Source organism: Abramis brama (genome assembly GCF_963993115.1).
Source record: "Abramis brama genome assembly, chromosome: 10".
In the NCBI taxonomy this organism is placed as follows: Eukaryota; Metazoa; Chordata; class Actinopteri; order Cypriniformes; family Leuciscidae; genus Abramis; species Abramis brama.
The window spans coordinates 24625049-24643366 of record NC_139972.1 but is presented as its reverse complement, the minus strand read 5'-3'; the positions used below and the strand labels follow the sequence as shown (position 1 = coordinate 24643366).

At 39.9% G+C, this 18318-nt stretch overlaps 2 long non-coding RNA genes across 2 annotated transcripts; both read left to right on the top strand.

The window, feature by feature from the left end:
* The first annotated feature begins 11154 nt into the window (after nucleotides 1-11154).
* Nucleotides 11155-11868, top strand: LOC311091208. Its single transcript, XR_014608022.1, has 3 exons — nucleotides 11155-11274; nucleotides 11409-11582; nucleotides 11770-11868. It is a non-coding gene; the product is annotated as an uncharacterized lncRNA (long non-coding RNA).
* Nucleotides 11865-12538, top strand: LOC311091206. The gene is made up of 3 exons (XR_014608020.1): nucleotides 11865-11997; nucleotides 12114-12308; nucleotides 12401-12538. It is a non-coding gene; the product is annotated as an uncharacterized lncRNA (long non-coding RNA).
* Nucleotides 12539-18318: the final 5780 nt, after the last annotated feature.

Below are 18318 nucleotides of genomic sequence, written 5' to 3'. Positions count from 1 at the left end.
AGTTCATTGACTTTATGGGCAATGTCCTCAGGAATTCTCTCCCATGTCTGTAGAGTCTTCAATATGCTTTCCAGTTTCCTGATAGTTGTACTATGCCTATCTTCATCTGCAATTTCATCCTGTATAGGCTCCACTGAAATGTTAATTGCATGTTTTGATGTCGTCTCACTCATCTCATTTAAAAGTCCCTTTGCAAGTAGTAGACAAGCACATTTTTTATGATATGAGAAAGTACAGCAGTCACATACATTCGTCACTATACATGGTTTTGATACTGCTCTTCCAAATAAGCTTTCAACCTCTACTGTTTTTTTAGGCTTTGTAGAAATGCTATACTTATTCTTTTGAATCAAGTTGTTGGCATGGGCTTGCAGTTGTGTGTCCATGGGCCCTATTTTAACGATCTGAAACGCAAGTGTCAAAGCGCAAAGCGCAAGTAACTTTGTGGGCGGGTCTTGGCGCTGTTGCTATTTTCCCAGCGGGATAAATGACTCTTGCGCCAGGCGCAAATCTAAAATGGGTTGGTCTGAAGTAGCTTCATTATTCATAGGTGTGGTTTGGGCGTAACGTGAAATAAACCAATCAGAGCGTCATCTCACATTCCCTTTAAGAGCAGACGCGCTTTGTTCTAAAGCGGATTCCTATTATAACGGCGGATTTGCCAGACGCGCGCCAGGAGCGGTTCACAGCCAAGGAGAGCAACGCTCTCGTCAGGGACGTTGGGGATGGAGAAACCCACCCAAATTAACTTCGGTTAAAAAGGCGTATGATAATTTGGGTAAATGTGTAAGCTAGATGTATGCTTTATAATAAATTGTCTATCTATCTATCTATCTATCTATATATCTATCTATCTATCTATCTATCTATCATAATAATGTATGATTTGCAAAAATGAAAACTGCTGCTTCTGTGTAGATGAGAGAATCAAAGTGTATGCGCGTTGTGCACACGCTACATTGATTATGGCCAAGTATGCGCCCTTAAAATAGCATATGAATAACATGCGCAACGCGCCACTGACTTTAAACTATTTTTTCCTGGTTAGTGGCGCAATTGTTTTCTAAACCTGCAAAATAGCATGAAGGAACGTTTGCGCCGGAACACGCCTCCTTTTTTGCGCTGAACCGCCCAGGGAGCGCAAGTTCATTCCCTAGTTTAGCGACGTGCTTCTGTGGAGGGAAAAGCGCGCTTTGCGCGGGTGCAAAATAGGAATGATACATGCGTCAGTGTACAAAGTCAATTGCGCTGGGTGCAAGATAGGGCCCCATATCTGGAAAGGTCTCACCATCACCACAAGTGAGAAGACTTAATAAAATGAGATGCTTACATGTACGTCCACTTGTACCAGCGAGACAACTGCAGAACTGCTCTGCGGGGCATACACAGTAAACTACATGTGGATTATTTTCTGATGGAACATTGTATATGTATGTTTCTGTTGAAGCTGCAGTAACTGCTGTGGCCCAACCATTGTCTAGCATCCTCTGGGCAGACTTCTTTATTTCTTCCATTTTACAATCCAGAGGGTTAAAGACTCTCCCAGCAGACTGCAAATCCTGTATTATGTTGAAGTACTTGTCAGTCTTGTTCAGTAGCACATCAATCAAATGATCCAATCTACGATTCCGGATGCCACAGAGGAATTGGTATTTTAAACGGTGGAAGAAGCTATAAGGAAATAAAAGCATATAGATCAGTATGTTGATTGAGGAGCAGCAACAGGTTTAAAAAAATTACAATGTACTCTAACAAATTAAAAAAATATGCAAAACACCGTGCTAGCTTTCAGCTAGCCCACTAATAAATAATTAGGTGAACATGCATAAAAATGTATACCGTTCTATTAGATTTTGTTTCAGAGTCTCCATGCTTATAACATCTTCCGAAGTTAGACCACAGATGACCAATTGGCTCCCAGTGGTTCCTAAAGTACTTGCAGACATCTTTCAAGTTCTTAAATTGGCAGTGAAACATCTCAGCTTTTTTCTTGAATTCATGTTCCTGTAAAAATGGACAAGGAAAATCATGTTGTTTAGTGTTATTAGTGTAAAAACTGAATTTATAGGTCATAAAGGTAATCCTCGACATAGACCTCAACCCTAGTGTGTGCAGTTAGTGTACTGAGAATGTCATGTTCTTGATTGATTATACTAAAGTCATTAAGGCCTATAGACCCCTTTTGCGCCGACGTCACAGTTACGTCACAGCGTTAGCTGGAGGCAAAACAGTGAAAACTGGAGGCGGCCAATACAAACCAGCACAGATTCGACTACATAATAAGGAGCTTAAATTACTATTATTATTATTATTAAATGTCATCTTGTTGTGTTGGGTTCAAGAATCGACAGAGTACAGGCTCCAATTTTACTTTTTTTTCGCATAATGTTTTCTAAATTATTGTGATTATTTGTGAATCATCTATGATTGTATACATTGTTTTGATTGATTGGGACTAGGCTTTTTGAAGAACCTGGTAAGAAAGGGTAATCAAATACATAGTTAAAAAATGAATATGCTGTATCTGGAATTTTTATGTCAAGAAAATATTCACATAATTAAAATTGCACCGTAATGTCACTCTTTACATTGTCGTCTTCTGGCTTTGGCGCTGGCTAGGCAGAACTGCGGATCGTACCACACAAGTCTTGTACGTGGCCATTCAGCACATAGTTACAGGCATCTAAAGATGTATATGCCCTCAGTTTCTCTTTACGCTCAGTTTCTCTATCGGGCAGGTGTAGAGCAGGCTTCTCAACCGGAGGTTGCGTTAATGTTAATCCTGTCAGATCGTCCATCCATTAAAGGGGTCATATAATGGTACATGCACATTTACAAGTTGATTGTACTGAAATGTGTGTTGGCAGTGCCTGTACACAACCATCATAAAATGATAAAAATCCATCCAGTGTTTTTTTTTTTAATCTTCTTATGTTTTCCCCTGTCTCAAATCAAGCCGTTCGACCGTGTGACGTCACACGTAGTAGTATTATTAGTATTGTAAGAAAACACAGACGCTTCATTTAGCAACCGGTGATATTTATAGTCCGCTCAGCTCATAGAACCCTTCAGTTGACTGCCTGTTGCTATGGTTACTCACAGCTGATGTAGTCAGCGCATTTATTTATTAATTTTGAACGGTAAACAGTCAGTTTCACCAGAACTCCTTTACTAGGTGTCCTCTATCACTTTTTAATGGACACCCTGCAGCCAATCAGAATCGAGTATTCACCCCCAGACCATGGTATAAAACATAAAAAATGCAAGGGTACTTATGTAAACTTTTGAACGGGGTCATTAATATAAATTTAGCTATTATTTTGTGTTAAGGACAATATGTAAATATCTGTTATGTGAAATATCTTATTCAGGACAGACCTAAAATAAAAAAAATTATGATCCCTCTTATTCTGTTATATGAGATATCCCATTCAATCTCGGAATTAAATTTCGTAGTTAGAGAGCACATGGGTCGCGCAGGGGTGGTAATATGGAACTGAAACTTTTAGAGGGAAGTGCAAATGGATTTTTGACCTAAAATGTCTATATCCTCTGGGCATGAATGAGGAATTAACTCGAATTAACCAGTGACGACTTGAGGTCAACATATTCATATGATGGTCTGAGGACAACATCATGTAACAGAATAAACCAGTGACGACTTGAGGTCAACATATTCATATGATGGTCTGAGGACAACATCATGTTACAGAATAAATCAGTGACGGCTTGAGGTCAACATATTCATATGATGGTCTGAGAACAACATCATGTTACAGAATAAACCGACTTGAGGTCAAAATATTCATATGATGGTCTGAGGACGACATCATGTAACAGAATAAACCGACTTGAGATCAAAATATTCATATGATGGTCTGAGGACGACATCATGTAACAGAATAAACCGACTTGAGGTCAAAATATTCATATGATGGTCTGAGGACAACATCATGTAACAGAATAAACCAGTGACGACTTGAGGTCAACATATTCATATGATGGTCTGAGGACAACATCATGTAACAGAATAAACCAGTGACGACTTGGTCAACATATTCATATGATGGTCTGAGGACAACATCATGTTACAGAATAAATCAGTGACGAAGTGAGGTCAACATATTCATATGATGGTCTGAGGACAACATCATGTTACAGAATAAACCAGTGATGACTTGAGGTCAACATATTAATATGATGGTCTGAGGACAACATTATGTAACAGAATAAACCAGTGACGACTTGAGGTCAACATATTCATATGATGGTCTGAGGACAACATCATGTAACAGAATAAACCAGTGACGACTTGAGGTCAACATATTCATATGATGGTCTGAGGACAACATCATGTAACAGAATAAACCAGTGACGACTTGAGGTCAACATATTCATATGATGGTCTGAGGACAACATCATGTTACAGAATAAATCAGTGACGGCTTGAGGTCAACATATTCATATGATGGTCTGAGAACAACATCATGTTACAGAATAAACCGACTTGAGGTCAAAATATTCATATGATGGTCTGAGGACGACATCATGTAACAGAATAAACCGACTTGAGATCAAAATATTCATATGATGGTCTGAGGACGACATCATGTAACAGAATAAACCGACTTGAGGTCAAAATATTCATATGATGGTCTGAGGACAACATCATGTAACAGAATAAACCAGTGACGACTTGAGGTCAACATATTCATATGATGGTCTGAGGACAACATCATGTAACAAAATAAACCAGTGACGACTTGAGGTCAACATATTCATATGATGGTCTGAGGACAACATCATGTAACAGAATAAACCAGTGACGACTTGAGGTCAACATATTCATATGATGGTCTGAGGACAACATCATGTTACAGAATAAATCAGTGACGACTTGAGGTCAACATATTAATATGATGGTCTGAGGACAACATCATGTAACAGAATAAACCAGTGATGACTTGAGGTCAACATATTCATATGATGGTCTGAGGACAACATCATGTTACAGAATAAACCAGTGACGACTTGAGGTCAACATATTCATATGATGGTCTGAGGACAACATCATGTCACAGAATAAACCAGTGACAACTTGAGGCCAACATATTCATATGATGGTCTGAGGACAACATCATGTAACAGAATAAACCAGTGACGACTTGAGGTCAACATATTCATATGATGGTCTGAGGACAACATCATGTAACAGAATAAACCAGTGACGACTTGAGGTCAACATATTCATATGATGGTCTGAGGACAACATCATGTTACAGAATAAACCAGTGATGACTTGAGGTCAACATATTCATATGATCGTCTGAGGACAACATCAGAATAAATAAGCTAATTCAAACGTTTCTCCCTGGATCTCGCAGCGAATCACACTGTACTGTCTGACCAAGTTGAATGGTCAGTGTCACGCGCAAATGCTAACGTACTTACAGAGATTTTAGGAAACTTTTGTGTTTTTTGTTTTGTTTTGTTTTTTTACATTTGGTGGACTCGATGGGGGGCACACGGTGATGACATCATAAACGTTGATTGGCTGAGGCAGTTGTTGTCCCAGGGTGATTGTCAGGGACCAAGCAGTTAAGCAAGAGGAGTCACAAGGGAAGTTCAAAAATACGAATTTTTATTTCCCAAAAATCATAATAACAAAATAAAGATAAAATTTTGGGCCCACAAAAAAAATCTAATAAACAGACAGTAACTAAAGCTCTGAACATAAAAGACTCAAAAATACAACTGACCTCTAACACAAGAAACAACAGGGACTTATATATTGGCTGATCAGACCAATTTTGACACACAGGGGAAGACTAACAATAACACTATTACATAAACTACAAATAACAGCAAAATCTACCTAAAACTTATTCCAAAAGAAATGTACTTTTACTTAACCTTAACTCAACAAAAATACTCAATATAATATAAATCTAAACCCCAAAATATCTAAGGAGAGAATGAGCTACACCTCCCCCGGACATAACAAACAATGGTAGTGTCCAATCAGGCCACCTCCCCTATAAAGCTGCTCCTGCTCCAAGCGCCACCCCTTTAAGCCAGCCGACTTCCTGGATCTCTCCCGGTGTGGAATCCAACACTGGTAAGCTCAGAAACAAATAATTATACAAACAGAATGACAATCCAAAAGCAACTAATGGTGCGCGCTCCCAAAAATATACTTCTGTATGGTCAACTAAATAAAGTATAATGTATGTAAAATGAACTATGTGTCCTGTGAGTTATTTGTAACTAAATAAATATTTGCAACAAATGTATAATGTGTATAAAAAAGTATATAAACTAATCCTAAAGAAAAACCGCATAAACTCAGGAAAAATATAAGTGCATGAGGTTACCGCTTTTGGACTGGTTGTGAGGCCATGGCTGTGGCCATCACAGTGATCATAAAGATATTGGTCTCAGGACAGCTCCCACTTGGCAAAATCAGGACATGCTCAGAACAGCAGGGATGTGTGTGTGTGTTTGTGTGTGTGTGTGTGTGTGTGTGTGTGAGTTCTCAGAACTGCCCTGCTTCTCTCTCCCTCTCTTTCCAAACTACAGTATGTGTGTGCGCTCAGAACTGCAAGCCTATGTATGTATGTGTATGCATATGTGCATGTATGTGTGTGTGTCAGAGGCTGCCCTTCTTCTCTCTCTCTTCCTCCCTTCTCCAAACTACAGTATATGTGTGTGTGAAGGTATGGAGCAAATTCTAAAGGGAGGGGCTGCCTCACTCTCTTTCCCTCTCTTTCACTTCACAGAACAAAAGAAAATTTTAGAGAAAAGTTAACTTCAATGTTTTTCAGTATTTTTGTTTAGTTTCCAGTTAACTCAAAACAGTTTTTTTCTTCATTCTTTTCTTTTTTTAAAATATTTGTGGATTTTCTCTCAGATTAATTTCTTTGTTTTCTGTTTCCTTTTTTTTTTTTTTCTTTAAGCTTACTCGGATCAGTATCCTCAAATATTTGAACAGCTTTACGGTCAAAATTGAAATGCACGCGATCCTAACTATTTTTACTTGTATTACTCCAGCGTGTTACCGTGTTTTAGAGTTCTCTTACGAGAGGTTCTCTCGTATTTGCGTAAGTTTAGCTTACGCTACGGGAAAAGTCATCTTTTTCTCGAGATACTGAAGCCAAAAATTATTCTTAATTTTCATTTATTGTCAACGCAGTGCAGCAGGCAGCTAGCAGAGCTAGAGCGGGCAATACTGCGCGCTCATTGGCTGCCGCGCGGCAACTGCTTTAGCCTACCGGTGAGCCCGGCGTGACGTCACTCCCAATGAGGGCGCCCTCGCGCGTCACAGCCCACCAGAATGGGCGGCCTCAGAGCGTATATAAGGAGGGCTCGGAGGCTAAAACTCTGATTTCTGTCTCTTCAGCGAAGCTCTTCGCATCGCTGTTCTCCGAGAGAAGCCGCCGCCGTCGAGAAAGCACCGAGCCAGCTTAGGACAGCGCCTGAGGAAGCCGGACGAATCTTCGCCGCCTTCAGCCTGCCGTGCCAGCTCAGCTATCCGGCGACAATATCCTTTTTCTCACTGTGTTTGTAAATGCTTTGTATTTACATGCTGTGTGTGTTCGCCGCTGCGACACACACTCTCCCTAAAAGAGAAATTTCATACGAGAAAAAGACTGGCCAAACAGTCCAGACGCTGTGGCGTCGCTTTGGCAAAGCAGAAGTCGACCTTTTCGCCACGAGCGAGAACGCTCAGTGCCAGAGGTTCTTCTCAAAGAGCGAGGACGCGCTGGCCCAAGTCTGGCCCAGCGTCCCGTTGTACGCTTTTCCCCCGATCTCAATGCTGCCACAAGTGATAGCGAAGATCAGGGAGACGCGCTGCGCGGTGCTCCTCATAGCCCCGCGCTGGGAGAACCAGTTTTGGTTCCCAGAGCTGACGGCGCTGTCAGAAACAGCCCCGTGGCCGATTCCGGTGAGGAGAGACCTTCTCTCTCAAGCCCGAGGCTCAATTCTACATCCCCATCCAGAGCACTGGTCTCTGCATGCGTGGGTAATCAACGGATATTCGTTGATCTGCCAGAAGGGGTAGTTAACACGATCGTGCAGTCCAGAGCTCCCTCGACGAGGCGGCTCTATGCGTCTAAATGGTCAGTGTTTAACAAATGGTGCGCGGGAAAGAGTCTGAATTCTCAAACTTGTGGGGTTCCATAGGTTTTGAACTTCCTCCAAGAGCTCTTGGACGCGGGCAGGTCCCCCTCCACGCTCAAGGTTTATGTTGCGGCGATTGCTGCGTTCGCCGACTCGGCGCGCGGCCGCGCATTGGGAAGAAATGAACTCATTACCCGCTTCCTCCGAGGGGCCAGGAGATTGAACCCTCCAGCAGCTCTTTATCTCGTTTGGTGGGCGCACCAAGGGTCTCGCCGCCTCGAAACAGACGCTATCCAGATGGATAGTGGACGCTATTGCAGCAGCTTATGCGTCCAAAGACCTGCAGTGCCCTTTGGGCATACGGGCTCATTCCACCAGAGGCATGGCCTCGTCGTGGGCATGGTCCAGCGGAATTTCCATTCATGACATTTGTATTACGGCGGGCTGGGCCTCCCCCTCTACATTTGTTAGGTTCTATAACCTGGAAGTTCCCGCCCTGCAGGCTAAACTTCTATCAGTCTAAGTCGGGTCTACGTCCTGCTTATGTGTGCGCAGGCTAGTTACTCGATTTAGCTCTCCTGGTCGAGCTGCACTTTAGGGCATGTCAGTGATATATAGACCGGCCACGCCGCTCTATTTTTTCCCTATGTGTGCTTATGGACACGTGTTGGCCCGCCCCGCTGGCCACCTGTTCTTCTACTTCTATGCTCCTCGGGCTTCCCGGGAGTTATATGTGGATGCAAGGCGCGCACGGCGTTGACAATGGGGTTCCCGTAGCGTAAGCTAAACTTACGCAAATACGAGAGAACCTCTCGTAAGAGAACGATACTGGTTACTCACGTAACCTCGGTTCTCTCTAGAAGAGAGGTTCGTTTTTTCCTGCCTTCGTTTTAAACAGACTCGCCACACTTAACCGCTCATGTCAATCAAGCATTGCTTGTGTTTCACCTCCTCGCCTCCTTCTGAGTACGAATCTTCCGTGCTGGGTATACTTTAGGGATTACTCTGCCTTTGTTTTTATAGTCCCGCCATATCCCCTCACACCAAACGGTGCCAAACCAAGCAAATTTCTAGTTTAACCGTCTTACAGCTAATTCTCCCAAATTTTTGACTAAATGGTCTTTTTTCTAAAAAAGATCCATCTCAATCCCAGCATATCAAATAATTTTAGAGGTTTACTTTTTCAGAGAATTTAAATAAGCCAAATTAAATTGAATTATTTTTATTTTTTATTATACTATGTCTTATATTCATTGGCAAAACAACTGGTACTTGAAATCACACAGTTCTTTTAAGCAGTTTCAGTCACTGTCTCTAATCATCAGGCAGACTTAAAACTATTTTATAAGAATAAAAAAAAAGTCTTACCTGAATGACTGAGACAAATGCCTGGATATGCTATCCTGTTCGTGACGCCAAATTGTTGACTTAAAAATCTTGCTTTCCCCTGTTGTTTGATTTCATGGAAACAGACACCAGTGATTTTGCCAAGAGATCTCTTATTTATTTGGTTTATAAAACATAGGAGGAAGAGACAATGGACCAAGCGAAGGTCTAATTCAGCTTCTCAGTCATCTTCTCTACATTTCCATCTCTTCCTCATTTTCGGACAAAAGGGCTTGATTTTTATACCACTGACCAAGAAAAAAAACTACATCACCATAGGAACACATACATTCAGCAGAAGAACATATGGTTTCCATTAATGTTGGAATGTATTCCCCTTATGCTATGCTTGGTGAAACACTGCATATACATTTCAGTCCAGCACACATTCAAAGTCCCCCAAAGTCTCTCTCCCCCCACATCTTCACAAATACAATGGGTACAAATAATTATGAATGTATATAAAAAGTATAAAAGAGATACATAATACTACTGATTATGAATATTAATAAAAAGTAATAATGATACTAAAAACATTAAATGATGAAATTTGAGTCTTCAGAGGGCGCGATCTCAGACCCCCTTGATGGTTTATATACGAGACCACAGACGTATTGTCTATTCTCTCCAGAACATGATGGCCTCTGAGGTCTGGGAGAAAGTGCCTTAAGGCTAGCAGTACCGCTGACATCTCTAGACAGTTTATGTGCCAAGATAGATGATGTTCCTTCCACAGACCCTGGGTTGAGCGGCCCTCCATCACCTCCCCCCACCCTGTGCAGGACACATCTGTCGACAATATCTTGCGCTGGCATGGTGCTCCTAACACAGGACCTTGGGCTAAGAACCAAGCTTTCTTCCATATGACCAAGGAACGAAGGTACCTGCGCGTAACCTTGATCATGCGAAAAGGGTTGCCCCTCGGGGAGAACCCCTTGGTTCTGATCCACCACTGTAGTTGTCTCATGTGCAGCAGGCCAAAAGGTATCATGTTGGATGCGTTGGCCTAGCTTTATTGTGGACACCATGGTCAGAATCGTCTCGATACGTGCAGGAGACAGTTGTGCCCGCATCGTGACCGAGTCCCACACTACTCCTAAATATGTCGTCCTTTGGACAGGAGTGAGCACGCTCTTTTTTGCATTGAGCCTCAGCCCCAAACACCTCATGTGGTCGAGCACGTCATCTCGATGCCGTGCCGCCATTTCCTGAGACTGAGCTAGTATCAACCAGTCGTCTATATAAATGCACAAAGAGCCACCTATTGCATCTTATTTGTTTATATTCTTCTGTTATGTAGGTAGAGGATGGCACTACAAATACAGAAGTACTCACTGAGGTCTTAAAGACAGCGTCAAAAAATAACACTCAAGGCCATATAGAGGGATATTATCTTTATATTGCAGTCTCGGTTTTGGAAAAATAAAAAAGTAATAAATGGAAAGTAGCCTAATGATTAGATCAGGAAATGTATGTAATAAAATAAATTCTAGTTATCACAAGTGAAAAAGTATATTGATTGTCTTATTGTATACCAGTCATTATTCAATTATTTTATTTACTTAAAGTTACTATTTATCCTCAGATGGGTATTAAAATATGTTAAATGACTGAAAATCATACCACAATGAATATTTTGACTTATTTTATGCAGGTGGCAATCTAGAGGAAGCAGAAAGTTCTTCTGTGAAGATTGTGACATCATATGTTGTTGATCTGTCAAAAACCAAGACATATTTCACCCTGGGTGGCATGTTTTCCATTTTGGTATGTGGCCTAAATAATTGTTTAACTCAAATATGTTATTTTTATCCCTCTCTGGCTTTAAAATGTATGTTAGTATGACACCTGCATACACAAATAAATTAAATTATTTTTTGATTACTGCATTTATTTTGAAGGCTACTGCAACATATCCAGATGGCCAAAGAGTCCCAAACTTGAAATTTACAGCCACTGTTAGAATAAAAGGATCACCAGAGCAGATTCTGAGCAATGAGGGCTGGGGAAATGAAATGGGAGATGTAGCCATGTCCTTTCAAATACCACCACAGGCTAAGAATTTAGCTATAACGGTGAGATTTCACATGATATTTGATATATCTTTATTACCATTCCAAAGTGGCCACAATATACAGTGACCTTGTTTTAAATCTGCTGTCAACAACAGTATCAACCTTATGTGTATCCTTGTGGCTTTGGTATTGACCAATCAACATCCAGGACTGAGACTGTCCATTTAATATGGTCCTTATTTTGCAGGTTTTTGCCGAGGGGAGAGACCAGGAGGTAATTCGTAAAAAACAAATACATAAATAAATTTGATAAAAAGATGACAATAAAATAAAAGATGCAATAAAAGCTGAAGAACACAGTTATCTTAGTTTGGAAGTGGAAAAACAGTTCCTACAGCCTGGAGAAGACTTAAAAGCCATATTACGGGACATTACACCTCAGGGTTCAGGAAAACCAACTTTCTTTTATTTTATGGTAAGACTAAGAACAATCAGCTTGGATGTCATTTTTTAAATAGGTCTTTACCAGATTTGCTTTATCTTCAATCTAATGTCTTCCATCATTTAAAAAATAAATAATTCCCCAAACAGGTTTGGAGTAAAGGACGAATTGTACAGGTGGGGAGGGTGCCAAGAACTGAAATCACAACAATCAATGTGAACTTCAATGTGGAAATGGTGCTATCTTTTCGCCTGGTCGCCTACTATTTTACAGGCTTTACACCAAAAGGAAAAATAGTGGCTGACTCTGTGTGGGTCGATGTGAAAGATGTCTGCAAAGGCAAGGTACAGCAGAGACGATTTATCATTCAGAATCTAAATATGGTGAAATATTGGTTTAGAAGCGAGTGTTTCCACATACCGTTTTGTTTGTATAGGTAGAAATTGATCCAATGGCTGAGATAAAACCTGCAACTGAGTTTAAGGTGACGGTCAGAACAGATCCAAAGGCCAAGGTGGCTCTTGCCGCAGTGGACTCAGCTGTTTACATTCTGAACAAAAACAAACTAAGCCTTCAAAAGGTAATGCATTTGGGATTGTGTGCTGTACATTATGCACAAAATCAAAACTGGAGTTTTGAGGATTTCTATTACGCTATGCAAGTGTACTCCTAAAAGTACTGCATGTAAAACGTACATAATACCACGTGGCGCTGCTCTGCTGGCGACCCGGACTCGTGTGCTCGTGTGCTGCTGCTGCTGTTTTTTACTTTACTTCTTTGTTTGTTGTTTACCCGTTTTTAGAAGTTTTTAGCAGAGCACCATTGGATTATTTGCACAAGGACTATTACTGGCACTGATTGTATGGCAGCTTTTAAGGATGTGCCAATCATTTCCATGTGGAGGGCGGGCTACCACTTATCTACTCCAGAGACACGCTGTTGTCCCTTCGTTACACAAAAACAACAACATCGCCGCCCGCGGATTTATTCAACCTGCCCGAGGCATTTAAAATCCTGCCGTTTCGCAGAAAACTACGGAAGAGAGGTCGATGTGGGGGGACCCGACAGCGTCTCCGCTGGAGAGGCAGCAGACCTCCACTGCCCGGTATGATCCTGAGCAATATTCGCTCTCTTAAAAACAAAATGGAGGAGCTCCGTATCAACATGAGGGTATGTTTTGAATACCGTGAGGTGGGCTTGCTGGTATTAACTGAGACCTGGCTCCACGAAGACATCCCCAACTCGATTGAGCTGGAGGGTTTCTCCCTCGTCCGTGCAGACAGGGATATAACTTCGGGGGAAAGTCGAGGAGGAGGTATCTGTGTGTTTGTGAGTGACAGCTGGTGCAGGAACTATTCTGTGAGAGAGACTGTGTGCAGCCCTGATATTGAACTGCTGTGCATTTCTCTAAGACCTTTTTACCTCCCGAGGGAATTTGGCAATATTATAATTTGCTCAGCGTATGTGCCACCCAGCGGGAATGCGGCCCGAGCTGCAGCTCATGTTGCAGACTGTGTTCACGACCAACTGCAACGCACTCTGGGAGCCCCGGTTTTTATTCTTGGAGATTTTAACCACTGTAAATTGGAACTTTCCCTTTCTGGATTCGAACAATAAGTGTGTTCACCCGAGACAATAGAGTGTTGGACAAATGTTACGGTAATATAAAACATGCATACAGGGCCAGTCCAAAGCCCACTTTGTCAAACTCTGACCATAATACACTCCATCTAATACCTACATATAAGACTGTTTTGAAGAACACTGAAGGGCTCATTTCTCTGTACAGACTGGAACATTTTCCACGGTTTGGCTATTGATGAGCCCACTGACACTATTACGGATTATATTAAATTCTGTGAGGTTTGCGTGGCCACCAAGAAGGTTATTACAATCTACCCTAACAATAAGCCATACATCACCAGAGAGTTAAAGGACTGTATCAACCGGAAAAAAATGGCTTTTAGGAATCGTGATAGGTTGGGGTTGAAATCAGTTCAAAGGGAGCTTAATCAGTCATTAAGGGATGCAAGAAGGAAACATAGGGATGTTATTGAACAGAATTTTGCCTCTTTGGACTCTAAAAATGAAATCTGTTACAAATATGACAACACATAGAAAGGGCCTCACAACACATGATGAGCAGAGTAAACCAGATGAACTTAATGATTTCTTAATGAGGTTTGATACACAGGATTACTCTTTGGAATGTAATAATGTTCTACAGTCATTTACAACTGATTTAGTCACTTTTCAGCCATGTATGTAAAAAGAAATCTGCAGGCATCTCTGCTTTTCTCCTTAAAACCTTTGCTGCAGAGCTAACCCCTGCATGGTGCCCTGTGTTTCAGAGGTCTGTAGATTCCCATCTGGTCCCTGCCCTCTGGAAAAAATCGACCATTATTCCCATTCCAAAGAAACCCTGTCCTACAGAAAACAATGATTATAGACCGGTGGCTTTAACTTCTGTGGTCATGAAATGTTTTGAAAAATACATAGTATCCATATTGAAATCTGAAGTCAACACTGCACTAGATCCACTCCAGTTTGCTTATAGGCAGGGGAGGAGTACAGACGATGCAATTAATAGCATCACCCACCTAACTCTTAAGCACCTGGAGGATCCCAAGGCCTATGCACGCCTTTTGTTTATTGATTTTAGTTCTGCTTTTAATACTTTACGGCCTCATCTGCTCTTACAGAAAATTACTAAGATGAATGTTAATCCTTCTATTATTAAATGGTTTTATTATTTTTTAACAGATAGAACCCAAAATGTTAGGATTAACGATTCACTTTCTGAATCAAAATGCATCAGTACGGGTGCACCTCAGGGTTGTGTAAGTTCACCGGTCCTGTTCACTCTTTATACTAATGACTGTACTAATAGTCTCCCGGGCAACCTGTTTTTTAAATTCTCTGATGACACTGCTGCCAACTCTCACGCATTAACCGTGAGACACACGCAATTGACACTTTTCACACGCTCTCACGCCACACATCCATTTTCTCACGCACAGAAAAATCGCGAAGCAAAGAGACCGACAGACTAGACAGAGCAGGTTACTTATGATATAAAAAAATCTCAGCTCTCAGATTCTGTCACTTTTATTACGAAATTCAGACAATAAATACTGTTTTGGCACTTGTAAATGTGACGCGAGAGATCCCTAGCGGCACGTGAACCGATCATCTCTAGCGGATAGTAGGCCTAAATAACGTTAAACACGAATGAACACTGTTGAAAGATGTAGTAGCCTACAACAACTTACCGAAATGTATATTCCTCATACATAATATCGACCAATCAATCAAACAAAGGGGTCAATAAAACAGCTGGAGAACAATTGTCACATAACATTTACCTCAGGAAAGCCATTTAATGACCATAATATAGGCTATAGCACGTTAGTTTGCTAGAAAAAAAAAGAGCTATAGTGAGTATTTTGCTAAATATGTATACTATATTACATTATATTTAATTTGTGTTATTTTTAACCTTAAATAATACTGCCAGCTGATAGGGCTCTCTGTATGTTTACAGCAGTAGGTGAGTTGTTTTTTTCTTGAGAAAAATGAATGCCCATGGTGCCCCTTGATGGTGAATGCCCCTTGATGGTGTAAGGCCAAGCAAACTGCATACGTCCTGTAATGAGCGTCTCAAAAGAGTAAAAGCATCGGACAGCTGTCGTAAGGCTTTTAAACAATGCTGCGAAGCTGCAGATGAGAGGAGGAAGAAGGAGAGATTTGAGAGGAGAAAAAACAGCCTTGGAAGAGGTACAATTTGTCTTGCATAACTTCTTGGAAGGGTTTTCTTAGATTAAAACCACATTTATTGCACAATTCTACAGTGATTTGACATTCTAAATCAAACCAAACAAAGAAATGAGTAAGCAGTGAGTCAGTTTAGTTTATTATTTTATAATAATATTCTTTTTTTATTATTATTAGTGTTAATATCCTTAATAATAATAATAATTAAAGCTGCAAGCAGCATTTATCGGGGTTCAAGCATTTAAGGCCTTTAAGCACATAAGCATTTAAGACATTAAGATTTATTTAGAAAGCTTTTAACCACTGAAATAATAAATGGAAAAGTCCATTTACAGCCAATACAGGAAATTTACCATAGGAAATATATGGTTTTCAAAGCTTTTTAACAGTTATAGCGCCACCTATGGTCCGATCTCCATAAAAATGTCCATGCTTCTTTAGCATGTTATGTCACATATGCCCATCAATTTTTGTGAAGTTCTGAGTTTTTATTTAGGACTTAAAGACGTTTGAGTGTATTTGGACACGCCTATTTTATAAATGATCCTCTTATAGCCAACCAAAAGCAAAATTTCAAGAGATCTAGAAACATCTAGAGAGTCCAGAGAATTGTCCTAGACTGGTCTTGTTCCGATCGGATGAAAAACCTTGGACTAGTTCGCAAAAGTAGGTTTTTAACCAATTTGCAGTTACTCATTTTGAATGGTTGATTTGTAAGGATCTCATTTGATTCATTATCACTCAATTGTTAAGTGTTGTTAAATTGAAATAATAATATTGCTTGCATTCTGTTGCCACAATTTTATAGTATAGTATAGTAGATCTGTGTATTTATTTATTTACTTGGAGCTTTAGAGTTCAAGTTTCAGAATTAATATATACTGTGTGTATATATATATTGTTTTATGGTGCGTATTCCCAAACACCTTCTACCTTATTTTATTTATTCTCAGGTTAGGTAAAGTAAGTCAAATTCGGTCTAAACAATAAGTATATGAATTTCCATACTTACAATTCAGTCGAAAGACTGCTCCGTGGTTTAGTTCAGCTCAATTCTTTCTACAGCAGAGACTCAAGGCCGGCTGGTTCTTTTATACTGATTATAATTATTTTTATTATTTCAAAATCAATTGGTTTACATACTAAATAATAAAAAGAAATAAAACAAAAAAACCAAAGCATACAATAAGCAGTTCACAAGCTTCAGCTCCAGGTGGCAGGCTTGGACAATTGAACTGAGGAGAGGCCGTCAGGGTCTTTACAGCGTCTGACGTTGACATATTACACTGTACTTTTATACTTCATAATATCACACCCTCTTATCACATATTCAATCACTTATAGACAATTTATCCAATCCAAAATCTTGATCTATTGTTAACCCTTTCAGTTCCTCCAAGAACTTCTTATAAAAAGCCTTCCTCTCTTTTGTTCTTCTTTTCCTTGCTCGGATTCTTTGTCGTCTTCTACGCTTGGTCTGAAAAGAAACAGGTAATACTTTCCATTTCTACTTCACTACGATACATGCTTTTCACTACTTAGTGTTATTTCTATCTACTATATGTTATTCTTTACATTGATTAAATGCTTAAACATGAGTACATTATTGTTGTTTCTTGCATGCATTATTACAATAAAAATTATTATAAAAACAAGTTGCAGTGTCTTTCTTAATAAACCAGATTCATAATAAAAACTCTTACAAAACAAGTTGCAGTGTCTTTCTTAATAAACCAGATTCATAATAAAAACTCTTACAAAACAAGTTGCAGTGTCTTTCTTAATAAACCAGATTCACAATAAAAACTCTTACAAAACAAGTTGCAGTGTCTTTCTTATACAACACTCTTTTTTACTAAGTCATAAACTTGGTTAGTAATATACATAAGCTTATACATAAAAGGCATTGATTAAAGGGGTCATATAATGTCATTTTTGTACAAGCTAATATGATTCTTTAGGGTCTAAATTAAAAGTTTGTAATATACTTTAATTAAAAATTCTCATTAGTATTGTAAGAAAACTCTCATTTTACCTGGTCAAAAACAGCTCTGTTTTCAGCACGCCGTTTCAGTGCATGTGTCTTTAAATGATAATGAGCTTTGCTCACCCCGCCCCTCTGTTCTGTGCATACACCGTTTGAAATAATAATACAAAAACCATAAGGCGTTGTTCATTATAAACGTGGGATTATGAATTATATTGAGAACGTCGTACATAGAAAACATGCCATAATGTACCCTGAATGTAAAAATAGCCACATTCATTGTGAAGCGTGCAAGCTATTTGCAAAGATTAATATAAAGATTAATATAAAGGTCAATAAAACGTTACACTCACTTGTTCTTCTGGAGGTTCAGCAGGAACACGAATAGTTGGTACTGATCCTTTTTTCTGGAGCAGCTTCTTAGCAAAAACAGCTTTATACTGACCCTCGTTTGTAAAGCAGTCTGTTGAAATGATTCGCGCAAACATGACAGCATTGACGTTGATCGTGGGGAATATTCCCTTCGAAAACAAACTCAGCCACTGCGTCTTCAGCTGTACGGATTTAGAAACATCATCAATATGACTGCTGTG